General features: G+C 42.5%; 1 protein-coding gene across 1 annotated transcript in view; it reads right to left on the reverse strand.

Moving 5' to 3' along the window:
* Window positions 1–17,056, reverse strand: part of KSR2 (kinase suppressor of ras 2) — a 431,769-nt gene that overhangs the window by 133,250 nt on the left and 281,463 nt on the right. The window lies entirely within an intron of this gene.

Raw genomic sequence — 17,056 nt, forward strand, 5'->3', positions numbered from 1 at the left:
CTTCTTGCCTCTCCAACCTCCCTAACCTCTCCCCGAGTAGGGAGATCCCTGAAGGGGAATCAGCAAAGCTCAGAGCTGTCCTGGACTCATGCTCCACCACCCGTATTGCATCAACAGCGCTTCCTGGAAAGCAAACTTCAGAGGAGCAATGAACAGGCTTGATGGGCAGGGTGGGTGACAGTGTCAGGCATCCAGTGGACAGGAGATTAACCCAGGGGTTCTGAGGATCTCAGGCTGAAAGACAGGTATGTCAGGAGGGGGCAGGATTTCTGACACCGCCAGGGACCTTCCGGAGAGAGCGGGACAGAGTCTGGGCACAGTTGCTACTACATGAAACTGGGTTATCCCTGAGGTCACTGAAGCATGAGTGATGCCTCCTGAGCAGGAACGCCCAGGCCACAGGAACCACCACCATGAGGGATCAGCTCAACTGTGCAAGGGGAGTGTCCCACCCACTGGGAAATATTATTTAAACTCTCTGAGCCTCAGCGTCTTCATCAGTAGTGGAGCAGAAAACAGTGCCTGCTTCCTGGGCTTGTTAAGTGCCAAACTGCCCATCAAGTGCCTAATGATGTCTGAGACTCACCAGTGTTTTGTTATAAGGTCAACCTGGACCACAAGCTCCTCAAAGCACAGCTGTGTCTTATGCTGCACCTAGAAAAGTACCAGGCATGTAGTAGTTGCTCAATTAATAAGAACAGTATCTGCTGACTGAAGGAAGGAAACCTCAGATCATTTCATCATTGCCTCCTGATTGAGATTTGTAAGGCATTGTTATTACTTTTGAAACAAGGAAATCTCAGCTCTGAGAATAAAGAGACTTCTCTAGAATTCATAACAGTCATGACCTGATCCCAGAACTCTGGGGAAACAGCACTGGAGCAGCTACTCTGCTCAGCATGGGAAGTTCAGTGCTGGAGGCCCATGAAAGAAGTTTTTGGTTTCATTTCTTTGTAAATTAGAAGAAAGAAATGAATGCATGAATAATGGGTATATAATAATCAACAACAGTCTGGATAACAATGTAGTAGCAAAACAGGATTTAAAAAATTTTTTAATGGAGGAAGGGGTTCATGAAGGCAAAAGTGCCTTGGGGCACTCAGGGGGAACACAGCCACAAGGAGAGCCCATGAGTGGAGCCCATGAGTGGAGGCTACTTGATGGAGCCAAGTGCTGTGAGGTCTGAGATGGACATGGTGAGGGAATAACAGCTCAAACTAGGGGTGCATCCTTAGCCAGGGAGCCTCCTTTGTACCTTCTGTCAACAGGAAGCAGGGATTTCTCTCAACCTCCTTCCTTTATACACTCTTCATTCTTCCCTACAGTCCCATCTATTCCCCCCACCCCCTGCCATCTCACCTTGGTCCCAACCTCAGACACACACATCTAGGTCTGGGGAAGAGGTGTATCATTTTGGAGCCAGGCGGTGTGTGGATTTCACGATCTGGGTCCGGAAGGGGCCATCCCTGGGTTCAAATCCCAGCTCCACCACTTTGTAAGTGAGAGATCTCAGACAAGTGACTTCATCTCTCTTTTGGTCTCAAGTTCCTCACCTCTAAAACAGGGATAAGAACCTTGCACAAGGTTGACATGAGAGGAAGCAAGGTAACCATCCACATACAGTACCTGGCGTAGAACGAATGCTCGAGGAGTAACATCTGTTGCCTCCGTCTGACAGAATCTCTGAGCAGCTAACCCAAGAGGCTATAGAGTCCACCTAACGCAGAGGTCAGCAAACTGGCTTGACGGCCAAACTCAGTCCACCATTTATGGCTTCAGTCTAAGAATGGTTTTTACATTTTTTAAGTTTTAAGTTAAAAAAAAAAAAAGCTTCTTAATGACCAGTTTGTGACATGGGAAAATTATACGAAATCCAGATTTCAGGGTCCATAAACAAAGCCCCACTGGAGCACGTGGTGCCCATCCCTGACTCCTCCTGGGCTTCAGGGACAGAGCTGAGAAGCTGTGACAGGGAACCTACGGCAGGGACTCTCTGCTTCGGCACCGCTGACTTTGGCGTTGGGTGAATCTTTGTGGTGGGGGCTGTTCTGCTCGTTGCAGGTTGTTGAGCAGCACCTCTCCTGTCTCCGCTACACACCCACGGCACTCCTTCCCTGGCTGTGACGACCACAGTGTCTCCAGATACTGGCAATGGAAAAATAACCCCCAGTTGAAAACTACTGCCATATGGCCCACAGAACCTAAAATAATTACTATCAGGCCCTTAAGGGAAAAAGTTTGCCAGCGCCAGCCATAACCCAACTTCCCTACTGCATAAATGAAGAAACCATTGTGGGGAGGGAGACAGAACTGCCCAGATCCTCCCAGCTGGGTAGCTTTCTTATTTTTATATTTTTCCGGAGTGTTCTTCCTACTATATTATTAACCAGCCTCCTGGGTAGGAAGATTTTTTAGTTTTCAGGGAGTATAAATCAGTACAATTTCCAAAGCGTAATTTGGCAACATAATTCAATAGCTTTATAAATATGCGTGCTCCCTGACACAGAAATTATTCTTCCAAAAAACACCACCTAAGGAAATAATCGTGGTTGCACACAAAGCTCTGTAGCTATGTAGATTGTTTGGAAGTTGTAAAATTATTTAGAATGCCCCCAAATTAGAGAGCAACCCAAATGTCAAACGATAAGAGAATGGGTAAATAAAACACAGGACATGAGATGCTATGCAGCCATTAAAGTTAATCCTAATTAGCAGATCTAGACCCAGATATTCCAAAATTTTATATACAAACAAAAATACATGTGGTGGGGGGAGGGGAGAAAAATACTGAATACATTTCACAATATAACTAAGAGCACGCTCTAAGAAGCAAGATTACTTCTGCGATAGACCATTATTAGCACTGTGTAAAAATTAAGTTCTTGTTAATTTTAAACTTTAAATGAAACTGAAATCATCATTCCTCCTTCCTCTCCTCTTAGCCTCAGCACCACATGTGGGCTTGGAGTTGTGAAATGAAGCCTGCAGGGAGTAGGAATCCATGGGTGGGGCGGGGTGGCAGTCTCAAGGGAAGCTTGCCATGCTAAGTCGCTTCAGCCGTGTCCGCCTTTTTGTGATCCTATGAACTGTAGCCCGCCAGGCTCCTCTGTCCATGGGATTCTCCAGGGAAGAATACTGGAGTGGGTTGCTGTGCCCCCTTCCAGGGGATCTTCCCAACCCAGGGATCGAAACCGCATCTCTTGTGGCTCCTGCATTGCAGGCAGGTTCTTTACACCTTGGCGCTACCTGGGAAGCCCCAAGGGAAGCTTGGGCAACTCTAACATGGTTCTGGATTTACAAAAGAAAGCTTAGAAGGTCCCACAGGGCATGGCAATTCCAGGGTTAACATATGATCTCTTTCAAAATTAGTCAAATCATGCCCCTCAGCATGACAGAAATCTGTCAATACTTGAAAAGACACACATACACATGTGTATTCGTTGCAGACTGTCTGCCATCAGTAAGCAGGGTGAGAAGTGGAGGGTCAAGGCAGAGGTAAGCGCTAATAAAGCTTATGTTCACAGAAAGCAGACAGAGAAGGTGAGGGGACACCTGGGGGCGCCTAGGAGCCATGACGTGGCCAAGAAAAAACAGATCTGGAGCAGAAGTGATGGCTGAACCCAGTGCTCAGATAGCAACTTGGGGCCTCTTCTAACGATGGCTTCAGAAACCCATGCTCTACTGGAAAACTACAGGCAACCCTGTGCTGTGCTTAGCTGCTCAGTTGTGTCTGACTCTTTGTGACCCCATGGACTGTAGCTGGCCAGGTTCTTCTGTCCATGGAATTCCCCAGGCAAGGATACCGGAGTGGGTTGCCATGCCCTCCTCCAGGGAATCTTCCCAACCCAGGGATCGAACTCAGGTCTCCCCATTGCAGGCAGATTCTTTACCATCTGAGCCACCAGCCTCCACAGACAATCCTAACCAGTGATAATTTAAAGTCACACTTGTATCCCACCTCAAAGAGGATGGAAATTCTGATGCATGCTACAATCTGGCTTGAAGGTATTATGCTCAGTGACATCAGTAAGTCACAAAAGACCAAATCTTGTCTGATCCCACTGATAGGAGATACTTGGAGTAGTCAACTCACAGAGACAGGAAGTACAATGGTGGTTTCCAGGGAATGAGCAGAGGGGGAATGAGAAGTTAGTACTTAATGGGCACAGAATTTCTGTTTGGGAAGACAAAAATGTTCTGGAATTGGGTGTCAGTAATGGTTGCCCAGCAATGCAAATGTGTTTAATGCCACAGAACTGTATGCTTAAAAAATGTTACAATAGTTTTATGTTACATATATTTTACCACAATAAAAAAACAGAAAAAAAAGTCACATTTGTGTTTGACTTTGCAACTCTTTTTTGGCAGCAGTTTTCCTTTCTCTAGGGTCCCTTTGAACAATACTTAAATGCATTTATACTCCCTAGAAAAAGCATCCAGTAACTTGCTAGAAAATAGAAAAGTTGAAGTTGTTCCAAGACATATGAACGGGCAATTCACAGAAAAAACAAACAAAAAAAAACCAATGGCCAATACGTCTATGAAAGAAATGTTTAACCTCACTATTAATTAAATAATCACAGGTGAAACCAAAAGCATTTTCACCTATCAAGTTGGAAACCTTGGTGAAGACTGACAGTATCCTGAGTTGGTGAAAGTATAAGAAATGACTTTTTCATGCTCTCTTATGAGACTACAAATCTGTAGGACATTTCTGGAAAGAAATTCATTGGAATCTATCAAAATTCTATATGCACATAACCTTTGAATGAACAATTCTAGTAATACATTTTATAGAAGTATGAGTTTATTAGACACAACTCACTAGCCTCCCCAGACTATCTAGGCCTCCTGGCTGGCTTAAGACTCAACATTCAAAGAACTAAGATCACAGTCCCATCAGGAAAATAGATGGGGAAATAATGGAAACAGTGAGAGACTTTATTTTCTGGGACTCCAAATCACTGCAGATGGTGACTACAGCCATGAAATTAAAAGATGCTTACTCCCTGGAATAAAAGCTATGACCAACCTAGACTGCATATTAAAAAGCAGAGACATTACTTTGCTGACAAATGTCCATCTAGTCAAAGCTATGGTTTCTCCAGCAGTCATATATGGATGTAAGAGTTGGACCATAAAGAAAGCTGAGCACCAAAAAATTGATGTTTTTGAACTGTGGTGTTGAAAAAGACTCTTGAGAGTCCCTTGGACTGCAAGGCGATCAAACCAGTCAATCCTAAAGGAAATCAGTCCTGAATACTCATTGTAAGGACTGATGTTGAAACTGAAGCTCTAATACTCCAACTGATTCATTGGAAAAGACCATGATGCTGGGGAAGATTGAAGGCAGGAGGAGAAGGGGATGACAGAGGATGAAATGGTTGGATTGCATCCCTGACTCGATGGACGTAAGTTTGAGGAACTCTAAGAGTTGGTGATGGACAGGGAAGCCTGGTGTGCTGCAATCCATGGGGTGGCAAACAGTTGGACATGACTGAGCAACGGAACTGAATGGTGCCTCCTGAAATCTCACTCTGCCCCAACTGCCCATTCAGACCCATCCCATGGGGCTATGTTGTTTAGTCACCTGAGGCTGATCAACAACACAGTCGGAGCCTCTGCAGCCTCCTGTACTGGCCCCAGAGAAAAAACACTGCAGGGAAGATTATTCAATATCCTGTGGTAAACCGTGATGGGAAAGAATATGTAAAGGAGGGTATAACTATGTATCACTGAATCACTTTGCTGTACAGTAGAAATTAACACAGCATTGTAAATCAACTACACTTCAACAAAATAAATTACACAGGAAAAGAAGAAACACCACCATCCCACGAGGCAGGGGATCTGGCCTCTGAGCAGCTACCAAATGGGCTGAAAGACACAGCCCGTAAGGGTGGGAGGCTTAATGCGCCGCAGGGTGAACCACTGGAAGCCAGGCTGAGAGAGACCGGTGGGCAGGTGCATTTTGTCTCCCTTCCTTCCCTGAGTGGTCAGCTCTTGAGGTAGAGTTTCTCTGCCCAGCTTGTCCTAGGACACCCCACATGAAAGAGCAGACACACCTGCCAAGTGACGTGGCGCTTCTGTGTGGCTCACAGTGGACCATTGGCCAGGATGGCATTGCTTCTCCTTCCTCCTTTATTTCTCACTCTTGATGCCCTGGGATTGCACCACCCAAACAAAGCATTAGCACTTAATCCTTGCCTTAGACTCTGTGTTCCGAGACAGGCTAAAACAATGAACATTATGCTAAGAGAGCTGCATATGAGACGCTATGGTAACGACAGTTCTGTAAAATATGGGCACAATTTTATTTATTTATTTATTTATTTTTTTTTTTATTTTATTCCCGACCCAGGGATCAAACCAGCACCTCTTATATCTCCTGCATTGGCAGGCAGGTTCTTTACCTCTAGTGCAGCCTGGGAATGTCAAATCTTTGAACAGCAATTTAATATTTTTGCCATCAACAGTACGATATGCCTCTAATATTTTATTCCTCTTTGCTGTTCTTCTGTTCTTTCAAAAAGCCTCAATTGAGCTTCTAATGGTTTAATGGTTTTTAAATTGGGTTATTTTCTTTTCTATCACATGTAAACCTAGCACTGTTTGATGGATTTTAGTGTAATATATATATATATTTTCTTTTCCTTTGTTTTTGGGTTCAGGTACTCATCTTGCTAGAGGAGGGCATGGGAACTCACTCCAGCGTTCTTGCCTGGAGAACCCCATGGACAGAGGAGCCTGGTGGGCTACAGTCCACGGGGTCAAGAAGAGTCTGACACAACTGAAGCGACTTCACATGCACACACACTCATCTTGCTAACACACCTCTTCTAGATTTTGCTACCAACGCATACTTTAGGCCCTCCTGTAGTGAGATACAAAATTCTGAGTCTATCAAAGGCATCTGTTGCTTATCTAAATCTTGTCCAACTTCACCTCCTCTAAGTTAAATAATTCTATCCAGAAGGAGGTGTTTTCCCATTAAATTGACATACATTTCAGACTTGGACCAGCTCTCTCATTGCCCTGACCGACTTAGAAAAATACATGTCATCTTTGTTGGTATTTCTCTTAGAATCATATTTCTCTAAACTTCTTGGTGCTGTTCTCTCTTTTTTTTTTGAATGTTTTATACATTTGTATTTGTATTTTTTTTATTTTTTAACTTTACAATATTGTATTGGTTTTGCCATATATCAAAATGAATCTGCCACAGGTATACATGTATTCCCCATCCTGAACCCTCCTCCCACCTCCCTCCCCATACCATCCCTCTGGGTTGTCCCAGTGCACCAGCCCCAAGCATCCAGTATCGTGCATCAAACCTGGACTGGTGACTCATTTCATATATGATATTATACATGTTTCAATGCCATTCTCCCAAATCATCCCACCCTCTCCCACTCCCACAGAGTCCAAAAGACTGTTCTATACATCAGTGTCTCTTTTGCTGTCTCGTATACAGGGTTATTGTTACCATCTTTCTAAATTCCATATATATGCGTTAGTATACTGTATTGGTGTTTTTCTTTCTGGCTTACTTCACTCTGTATAATAGGCTCCAGTTTCATCCACCTCATTAGAACTGATTCAAATGCATTCTTTTTAATGGTTGAGTAATACTCCATTGTGTATATGTACCACAGCTTTCTTATCCATTCATCTGCTGATGGACATCTAGGTTGCTTCCATGTCCTGGCTATTATAAACAGTGCTGCGATGAACATTGGGGTACACGTGTCTCTTTCCCTTCTGGTTTCCTCGGTGTGTATGCCCAGCAGTGAGATTGCTGGATCATAAGGCAGTTCTATTCCCAGTTTTTTAAGGAATCTCCACACTGTTCTCCATAGTGGCTGTACTAGTTTGCATTCCCACCAACAGTGTAAGAGGGTTCCCTTTTCTCCATACCCTCTCCAGCATTTATTATTTGTAGACTTTTGGATCGCAGCCATTCTGACTGGTGTGAAATGGTACCTCATAGTGGTTTTGATTTGCATTTCTCTCATAATAAGCGATGTTGAGCATCTTTTCATGTGTTTGTTAGCCATCTGTATATCTTCTTTGGAGAAATGTCTATTTAGTTCTTTGGCCCATTTTTTGATTGGGTCATTTATTTTTCTGGAATTGAGCTGTAGGAATTGCTTGTATATTTTTGAGATTAGTTGTTTGTCAGTTGCTTCATTTGCTATTATTTTCTCCCATTCTGAAGTCTATCTTTTCACCTTGCTTATAGTTTCCTTTGTTGTGCAGAAGCTTTTAAGTTTAATTAGGTCCCATTTGTTTATTTTTGCTTTTATTTCCAATATTCTGGGAGGTGGGTCATAGAGGGTCCTGCTGTGATGTATGTTGGAGAGTGTTTTGCCTATGTTCTCCTCTAGGAGTCTTATAGTTTGTGGTCTTACGTTTAGATCTTTAATCCATTTTGAGTTTATTTTTGTGTATGGTGTTAGAAAGTGCTCTAGTTTCATTCATTTACAAGTGGTTGACCAGTTTCCCAGCACCACTTGTTAAAGAGATTGTCTTTAATCCATTGTATATTCTTGCCTCCTTTGTCAAAGATAAGGTGTCCATATGTGCGTGGATTTATCTCTGGGCTTTCTATTTTGTTCCATTGATCTATATTTCTGTCTTTCACAATTTTAATAATAAGACAGACTCACACAGAACCAATCAATGGTTATTAATGAGGAGGGGGTGGGGGAGGGGCAAGATAGGGTAAGGGGATAAAGAGGTACAAATACTAGATATAAAATAAGATAGGAGGATGTAATTAATGCACAGCATAGGGAAATACAGCTAATATTTTATAATCGCTTTAAATATTTTATAATCACCTTTTAATAGAGGTATAATCTATAAAAATATCGAATTCCCTTTGTTGTCCACATTATAATATTGTAAATCAACTGTCCTTCAGTTTAAAAAATATGGAAGTAAATAAATTATATTGTATCCAAAGTATAAAATATTTTATCTTTAAAAGCATGGACATATACAGATAATGTGAAAAGATGTCCTTGACATATTAAGTGAAAATACACAAACTGTCAATACATTTTAAAAATAGAATACTACTATATGTATAGAAAAAAAATTTAGGAAGGTAGACTCAGACTGGTTTATGTGAACATATCCTGATGGTGGGACTTGAGACCTCTTTGTGTGATACACTTGATTTGTTTGAATTTGTTGTAATAGCATAAATTACTTTTTGTAATTAAAATAAAAAGCTGTAAAAATCTGGAGAAAACCTGATCTATGCATAAGACACACAGAATAAGGATTACAAATGGATAACAGAATTGACTGGACTTGTTCAGGCTGGATAAAAAAAAAAAAAAATGCCCTGAAACTCTCTGAAATACTTCTCCCTGGGTGGGCCGCTCAGAACTCTAGTTCATCATCTGATAAAATGTGAATTTAATATCACTATTAAGAGTAAATGATAGATCCTGTTGAAAAAGGAACCTCATAGATGATAAAAGGGAAGGCAATTGACATCTCCGTATGGAGAAAGGTCGCTTAATATCTTCCTGTCGTACTTTTGCACATTCAACTGTGGGCACTTGGGGAGAGGAAAATGATTCAACATTACAGGCTGGCTTTTAATTCACACCCATGAAATAATTTTGACGGTCGTTCATAAGTGTTTAACCAATGTTTATTCTGGAAATGTCACCACTGCCTCTGAAATTTACTTGGATATTCTGAGTGTTATCTCTCTATTAATATGGGAGTGTGGAAACACTTGCTGTCTGCTTCCTGTCCTGACATCTTTTCTGACGTGCCAAGACTTGGCCTGAATTTGTTAATAGTGGTTGCAGTGGCGATAAAATTTATTTTTAAAGACCATTTATTTCATTCTCTTCGCCTCTCACCCCAACATACACACTTGGGTACACACCCAATATACATATCGGGAACACCCCATATATACACCAGGAACTTCCACTACACACACCACGAACACCCAATATATGGACCAGGAACACCAAATATATGGACCAGAAATACTCAGCACACACACCAGGAACAGCCTTGGTGTCTGGGGTGTTCCCCACTTCAGTGGACCTGCTACAGAGAGAAGAATCCTAGGGTAAAAGCAGAGGTGACCACCCACTCATCTTCTCCTGGTGAAATATACCCAGAGTGCTGAGAAGGCATGTTCCCTCCTCTCCAGTTCTACAACCCATTCAGGCATCGTATTCCATCTTGGTCTAGAAGAACTTGCTATGCTTTAAAGACCTAAGAGCAGCTCAGACACAGGGGTTAAATTCTGTCCAATGACCCAGCACCTTGAGAAGAGTACGATCTGCTAAGCAATGCTAAACGCTTTACCATTCTTTGCCACTTCCCCTTCCCTTCCTGCATTACCTGTCCATCCCCAAGTTTCTAGTCTTCAGTAAAACATCAATTTACAACTCTGCTCACCTTGGAACAAAGCAGACTGGAGAGACCAACATGATGTGGAGAGGTGGGAACTAGCTCCTGTGAAACTCAGGCTGCTGTGTCATGAGGCCACTCAAAGAGCCCTACAGAAAGATACACATGGAGAGAAAGTCTTGCTGCCAAAAGCCAGCACCAGCTTGCTAGCCATCTAAGCACACCATCTTGGAAGCAGATCCTGCAGCCTCTGCTACAGGTCTAACCCGTACCTACCAAATTCATGTGTTGAGATCCGAACTGCCAAAGGATGATGGTTTAGTATGTGGGGCCTTTGGGAGGTGCTTAAGCCTGCGAGAGGAGCTCTCATGAACAGAATAAGTGCCTTATAAAAGGAGGCTCCAGAGAGATCCCTAGCTCTTTCCATCATGTGAGGACACAGCAAGAAAGGGCCAGCTACAAACCAGGAAGAGGGCCCTCTTAATGACTGTGCTGGTACCATGATCCTTCTAGTCTCTGAAACTGTGAGACATAAATGTCTGTCGTTTGTAAGCCATCCAGTCTGTGGCATTTTGTTTTGGCAGCTCTAATGGACTAAGACCATCTCAGTCAAGTCTTCAGATGTGATTCTAGCTCCAACAATATCTTGCTTGCACTCTCATGAAAGACCCTTATCCAAAACCATCCAACTAAGCTGCTCCAAAATTCCTTACAGAACTGTGAGACAATAAAGATATGTCATTTTAAGTCACTAAGTTTTGAGATAATTTGTCATGCAGCAACAGATAACATACGGATTTTTAAGAAAAAAAGAACTTCAGTACCTAGTACAGTATCTCAAAAATAATTTTAAATATTTTAATAATGATGAATCATTAAATGGGTGAATTCTGAAAAAAAGAAAAGCATCAGGAAAAAAAAAACAAAACAAAAACAGAATAGGTAAGTAGCACTTCAGTCACCACATCCCACAAGGTAAACGGATTTTCTTCATTCACACAGTATGAGAGCATAAGTTATTTTATATGAGTGTTAAAGAACTGGTAACTCCTGAAGGCTTTAAAACTTGGGATGCTGGGTTTCCATATCATTTCTTTTTCATGGGGAAGAGAAATGAAAGGAAGTATCAGAGAGCAAATGAACACTGCGAGGCACCCCCAAGATACACTCTCCACCTAGCAACCACTCTTGGCTGAAGAAAGCAGCCATGCCCAAAGCACACCCCATTCCTTGAGGACAGCCCACTACCAAAACTGGCCAATGAAGGCATGTAAAGACCTGAGCACTTTGTCCCTATTGAGAACATCTCTGCACCACCAGCCAAGCTCAAGTGTCCTGTGAGGTTCAATGAGGTCTTTATTGAGACTGTATCACAGCCCAACTTCTCCTTTTGCCCAGTTTGCATCCTTTACTTGCTCCTCACTGTAGATTCCAGGAGTGGTCCTCAAGAAACTTCCCACATGATAATTTCCATCTCAGATTCTGTTTCCCAGGAAACTACCTACATGGCAAGTCAGGGAAAGAAAACTGGGCTCCACGACTCATCTTCCTTCCGTTTTTAATTCTTTCCCTCTTTCCTTTCCTTCACCATTCATTCACACATACATGCATGTAACGAGCAATGACTGAGAGCCCTCCATGAAATAGGAACTGGATCTTACCAGTTTTACTAAGAGGTGCTTGGGTGTATTGAGAAGACAATGGCAACCCACTCCAGTACTCTTGTCTGGAAAATCCCATGGATGGAGGAGCCTGGTAGGCAGTTCATGGGGTCGCTACGAGTCAGACACAACTGAGTGACTTCACTTTCACTTTACACCTTCATGCATTGGAGAAGGAAATGGCAACCCACTCCAGTGTTCTTGCCTGGAGAATCCCAGGGACGGGGGAGCCTGGTGGGCTGCCGTCTATGGGGTCGCACAGAGTCGGACACTACTGAAGCGAATTAGCAGCAGCAGCAGCAGCTTGGGTGTATTCTTTCTTTGTATTCATTCTATTTGGGGTTCAAGGCACTTCTTAGCTTGACATCTTTTGTCATTTTTGGAAATTTCTCTATCGTTATCACTTTGCATGTTGCTTTTGTCTCTTTATCTCCTACCCTTCTGAAATCCCAAATACAAGTATATTAGACCATACAAGCATCTCCCATATGTCTCACATATATTCTTCTCAATATTTTCTCCATCTTTATTCTCCCTTTGTGCTTAGGTCTGAGTATTTTCTTCTGACCCATCTTCCAGTTCACTAATTCTCTCTTCAGCATGCTAATTTTTGAACCCACATATTTAATTTCTATTATTATACCTTTCATTTATAGAATGCTCATTTGATTTTTTTTCTAGTTTCCAGATCTCTGCTGAAATTCTCCATCTTGTCATCAAATTTCTTATGTATCTTAATTATAGTTATTTAAAATCCATGTCTTACGATGAAATATAAGCAATAAAAATAACAAACCACCGATAACTCTAACAACAGAAATGAATTTCAGAAACATTACGCTGAGTGGGAAAAAAGCCAGACACAAAGGAATACATACCATATGAACCTATTTATATAAAGTTTTATAAAGTGCAAAATAATGTATAGTGACATAGAGAAGATAAGTGGTTGATGGGACTGGGAAGATGAAGAGATTAACTGCAAAGGGATATTGAAGAATTTTTTGGAATGATGAAAATGTTCTATATCTTCATTGTGATGGTGGTTACCTAGATGAATACACTTGTGAAAATCCATCCAACAGCAAATTTAAATGGGTGCAACTTATTATACCTCAACAGTGTTGATCTTATAAAAGCTAAATTAGACCTAGGCTAGTTGAGGAGACATCTTCTAATTCTGGCAAATCTTGAATCACGTGAATTAAGAAATTGAATCTTAATAAAACAAAAGACAAAGCCCTCAAATAACTCCTCTGGTCTGTCCTTTCCTTCTGGTTTTAAGTCATGTGGTTTTGCCTCCTAATATGCTTGGTATAATTTTTTTTTTTACTGAATTCCCAAAATTGTCTGAAAATTGAGGTAATTCGAGATTCTAGATAATGTTATTTTTCTCCAGAAAGGGCTGGAGATTTTTGCTTCTGCTTTTGGCAGGCAGTTAAGGAAGGGGGAAATCATGTTAATCCAACCAGGGACTGATGAGATTGGAAGCTCAGCTTTATCTTTATAAGCACTGGTATGTTTCTAGTTTACCCTTACTCCTAGAGTATAGCCTCTCAGGTCCCTACTGGACACACTACTATTTACCAAGGTCTTCTTCTGTTTGTCCTGAGCTCCAATTTTTATTCCTCCAGCCCCAAAAGGTGAAAGAAGTTCTTAGCTTTCTAATCTCTTGGCCGCCACTTTGGATTTAACCAATAACTTGAGTGGAAAAGTAGCATTGACCTATGGGCTCACTTCTTTGTGTGACCTTTCTTTCTGGGAGCCTCACTAACTGAGTACCTTACTGATGTCTTTAAATAGATTTCTCAAAATATCTTATCCAGTATTTCCAGTTATTCTTGGCAAGAAAGTTGGTCCACAAAAGTAAAGATTGCCATTACTGGAAGGACTTTCTTGAGGGCCTTTGGGAGACCCAGATCCAAGGCCAGCCCCTACCTTCCAGAAACTGACAACTTTCAATATTCATTATTTACTACAAGGATGTCTGGTAGACTGCCAGGCTACCAAGTTGGTGCAACTGTACTCCCCAGCAACATTTTCTCTGTGCAGCTGGCCTCAGAGAGCAGACAACTTCCAGTTTTGAAAATGCTAATGATGGTGCACACACGTAGTGTCAGAATGTCTTAAGTGATTCTATTCCCATCATCTCACTGAGCCTCACAACGAATACTTTTTATAAAACAACTTTTTTGAAATATCTCTGGAGAAGGAGGTGGTAGTCAACTTGCCTAGAAGTCATTCTTGTCATTCTTGCCTGGAAAGTCCTATGGACAAAGAAGCCTAGTGGGCTACAATCCATGGGATCACAGAGTTGGACAAAACTTAGCGACTGAGCATGCATGCATTGAGGTATAATTTACAAATTTGTAAAATTCAGTCAGTTTAAGGGTACAGTTCAACGAACGTGAAAGTGAAAGTCACTCAGTTGTGTCCAACTCTTTGCAACCCCATGGACTGTACAGTCCATGGAATTCTCCAGGCCAGAATCCTGGAGTGGGTAGTCTTTCCCTTCTCCAGGCAATAGTCCCAATCCAGGGGTCAAACCCAGGTATCCTACAACGCAGGTGGATTCTTTACCAGCTGAGCCACAAAGGACGCCCAAGAACACTGGAGTGGGTAGTCTTTCCCTTCTCCAGCTCATCTTCCCGACCCAGGAATCAAACCAGGGTCTCCTGCATTGCAGGCACATTCTTTACCAATTGAGCTATCAGTAAATTTACACAGTTGTGATTATTGTCACAACTCAATTTTAGAACATTTCCATCACCCCAGGAGATACCTTGTGCCCATTTACAGTCACTTCTTATTCCCATTTCCAGCCCCAGGCACCCACTAATCTTCTGTCTCTATATATTTGCTTTTCTGGACATTTCATAGAAATGAAACTGTAGGGAATGTGGTCTTTTACATTTGCCTTATTTCATTTATCACAGTTGATCTTTAATGAAGGTACTCTTCCTTTCATTTTACAAATGAGAAAGTTGAGGGTCAGAGAGGTTAAGAGACTTGCTCAAAGTTCATCAGTTGGTTAATGATGAGGGCACTGGGATTTGAACCCATGTCTGAGAGCTTTTTCTCTCTACCAAACTGCCACCATCATGTGCAAGATGCCTGAAAACTAGAGCTAGTCCTAATGGTCCCTAGATCCTGAGTGATGAGCAGTGTCTGGCCCATTGGAGTGTTCAGTAATTATTCATTGAACTGAAGTCAATTTATCCTATTTAGTTCCTGCCCCTTTCCTTATTCATTATCCCCAGGTACCATTTTGAGTGACCTCATATTGACTGTCATTAGTTGATATATTCCTCAGGATCACACATTTGTGTCATGGTTGACCAAGGGCAAACAAAGAAAAATGAAGAAATTAAGGAAGTACATGCAGCACAATAGTTTGCGGATTAACTATTACAGAAGCTCACACACCTCAGAGCTTCTGATGAACAAATATCTGTGCCCTGATAACGGTAGGTTAGGTTTGCTCCTAGCTCCATTATGGGTTAGGCAAACACCAGAAAGGTGAGCCCATTCGCTGCCAACATGGCTTAGGATGCTGGTATCAGATCAAGTGGTTCATGACCAATAACCAAAGTGTGGCTATTTCCCATTCTTCCTTTTTTTTTCAAGGCTCTTTCATTCCTAGTTCTCGTGGCTTAGACTTAGCCATCCCCAAGTTCTGGGGATGTAGAGGGAAAACAAGATTCACTCTGGTCATACCCCATAGTCCCTGAAAGTGAAAGTCGCTCAGTCATGTCTGACTCTTTTCGACCCCCATGGACTGTAGCCTGCCAGGCTCCTCTGTGCAAGGAATTCTCCAGGCCAGAATACTGAGGTTCGCTTCTCCATGGGATCTTCCCAACCCAGGGATCTTCCCAACCCAGGGATCAAACCTAGGTCTTCCACATTGCAGGTGGGTTCTTTACCATGTGAGTCACCAGGGAAGCCCAAGAATACTGGAATGGGTAGCCTATCCCTTCTCCACGGGATCTTCCTGACCCAGGAATCAAACCAGGGTCTCCTGCATTGCAGGTGGATTCTTTACCAGCTAAGCTACCAGGGAAGCCCACTTCATAGAACCTACCCATCATGTATTCAAAATGAAAGTGAAAGTTGCTCAGTCGTATCCAACTCTTTGTGACCCCAAGGTCTATACAGTCCATAGAATTTTCCAGGCCAGAATACTGGAGTGGGCAGCCTTTCCCTTCTCCAGGGGATCTTCCCAACCCAGATCGAACCCAGGTCTCTCACATTGCAGGCAGATTTTTTACCAGCTGAGCCAAAGGGAAGCCCAAACAAACCTAAATATGTAGTAAGCCCCTACCACATGTAAATCACTGCAGTAAGAGTAGCAGGATATATAATCTAAGCCTCTACTTCCAAAGAATTTTACTACTGAGCTGGAAGGCACTAGAGAAAAGAGGTTAAGAATGTAGGCTCTGAAGTCAGATTCCAGGTTGGTATCACAACAGCACACTTACTAGCTGCATGCATTTAGGCAGCTTTTTTAACCAGTGTCTCACTCTCCCCATCTGTAAAATGGGGACAATGATAGCATCTACCTCAACATGTTCTAACCCACTCCAGTGTTCTTGCCTGGAGAATCCCAGGGACGGGGAAGCCCGACGGGCTGCCGTCTATGGGGTCGCACAGAGTCGGACACGACTGAAGCGACTTAGCAGCAGCAGCAGCAACAGGTTCTTACAAGAACTTAAATGGTATCAGCATGCAAAGGGGTTGGTACAGAGTAAGAATTCAGTGATTGCATCCACATATTGTTGTTGCTCAGTCACCTGGTCATGTCTGATTCTTTGCAACCCCATGGACTGCAGCACAGCAGGCCTCCCTGTCCCTCACTATCTCCCAAAGTTTGTCCAAGTTCATGTCCATTGCATCGGTGATGCCATCCAGCCATTTCATCCTCTGATGCTCTCTTCTCCTTCTGCCCTCAATCTTCCCCATCATCAGGATCTTTACCAATGAACTGGCTGTTTGCACCAGATGAC

Source organism: Bos mutus, chromosome 17 (genome assembly GCF_027580195.1).
Source record: "Bos mutus isolate GX-2022 chromosome 17, NWIPB_WYAK_1.1, whole genome shotgun sequence".
NCBI classification, from domain to species: Eukaryota; Metazoa; Chordata; class Mammalia; order Artiodactyla; family Bovidae; genus Bos; species Bos mutus.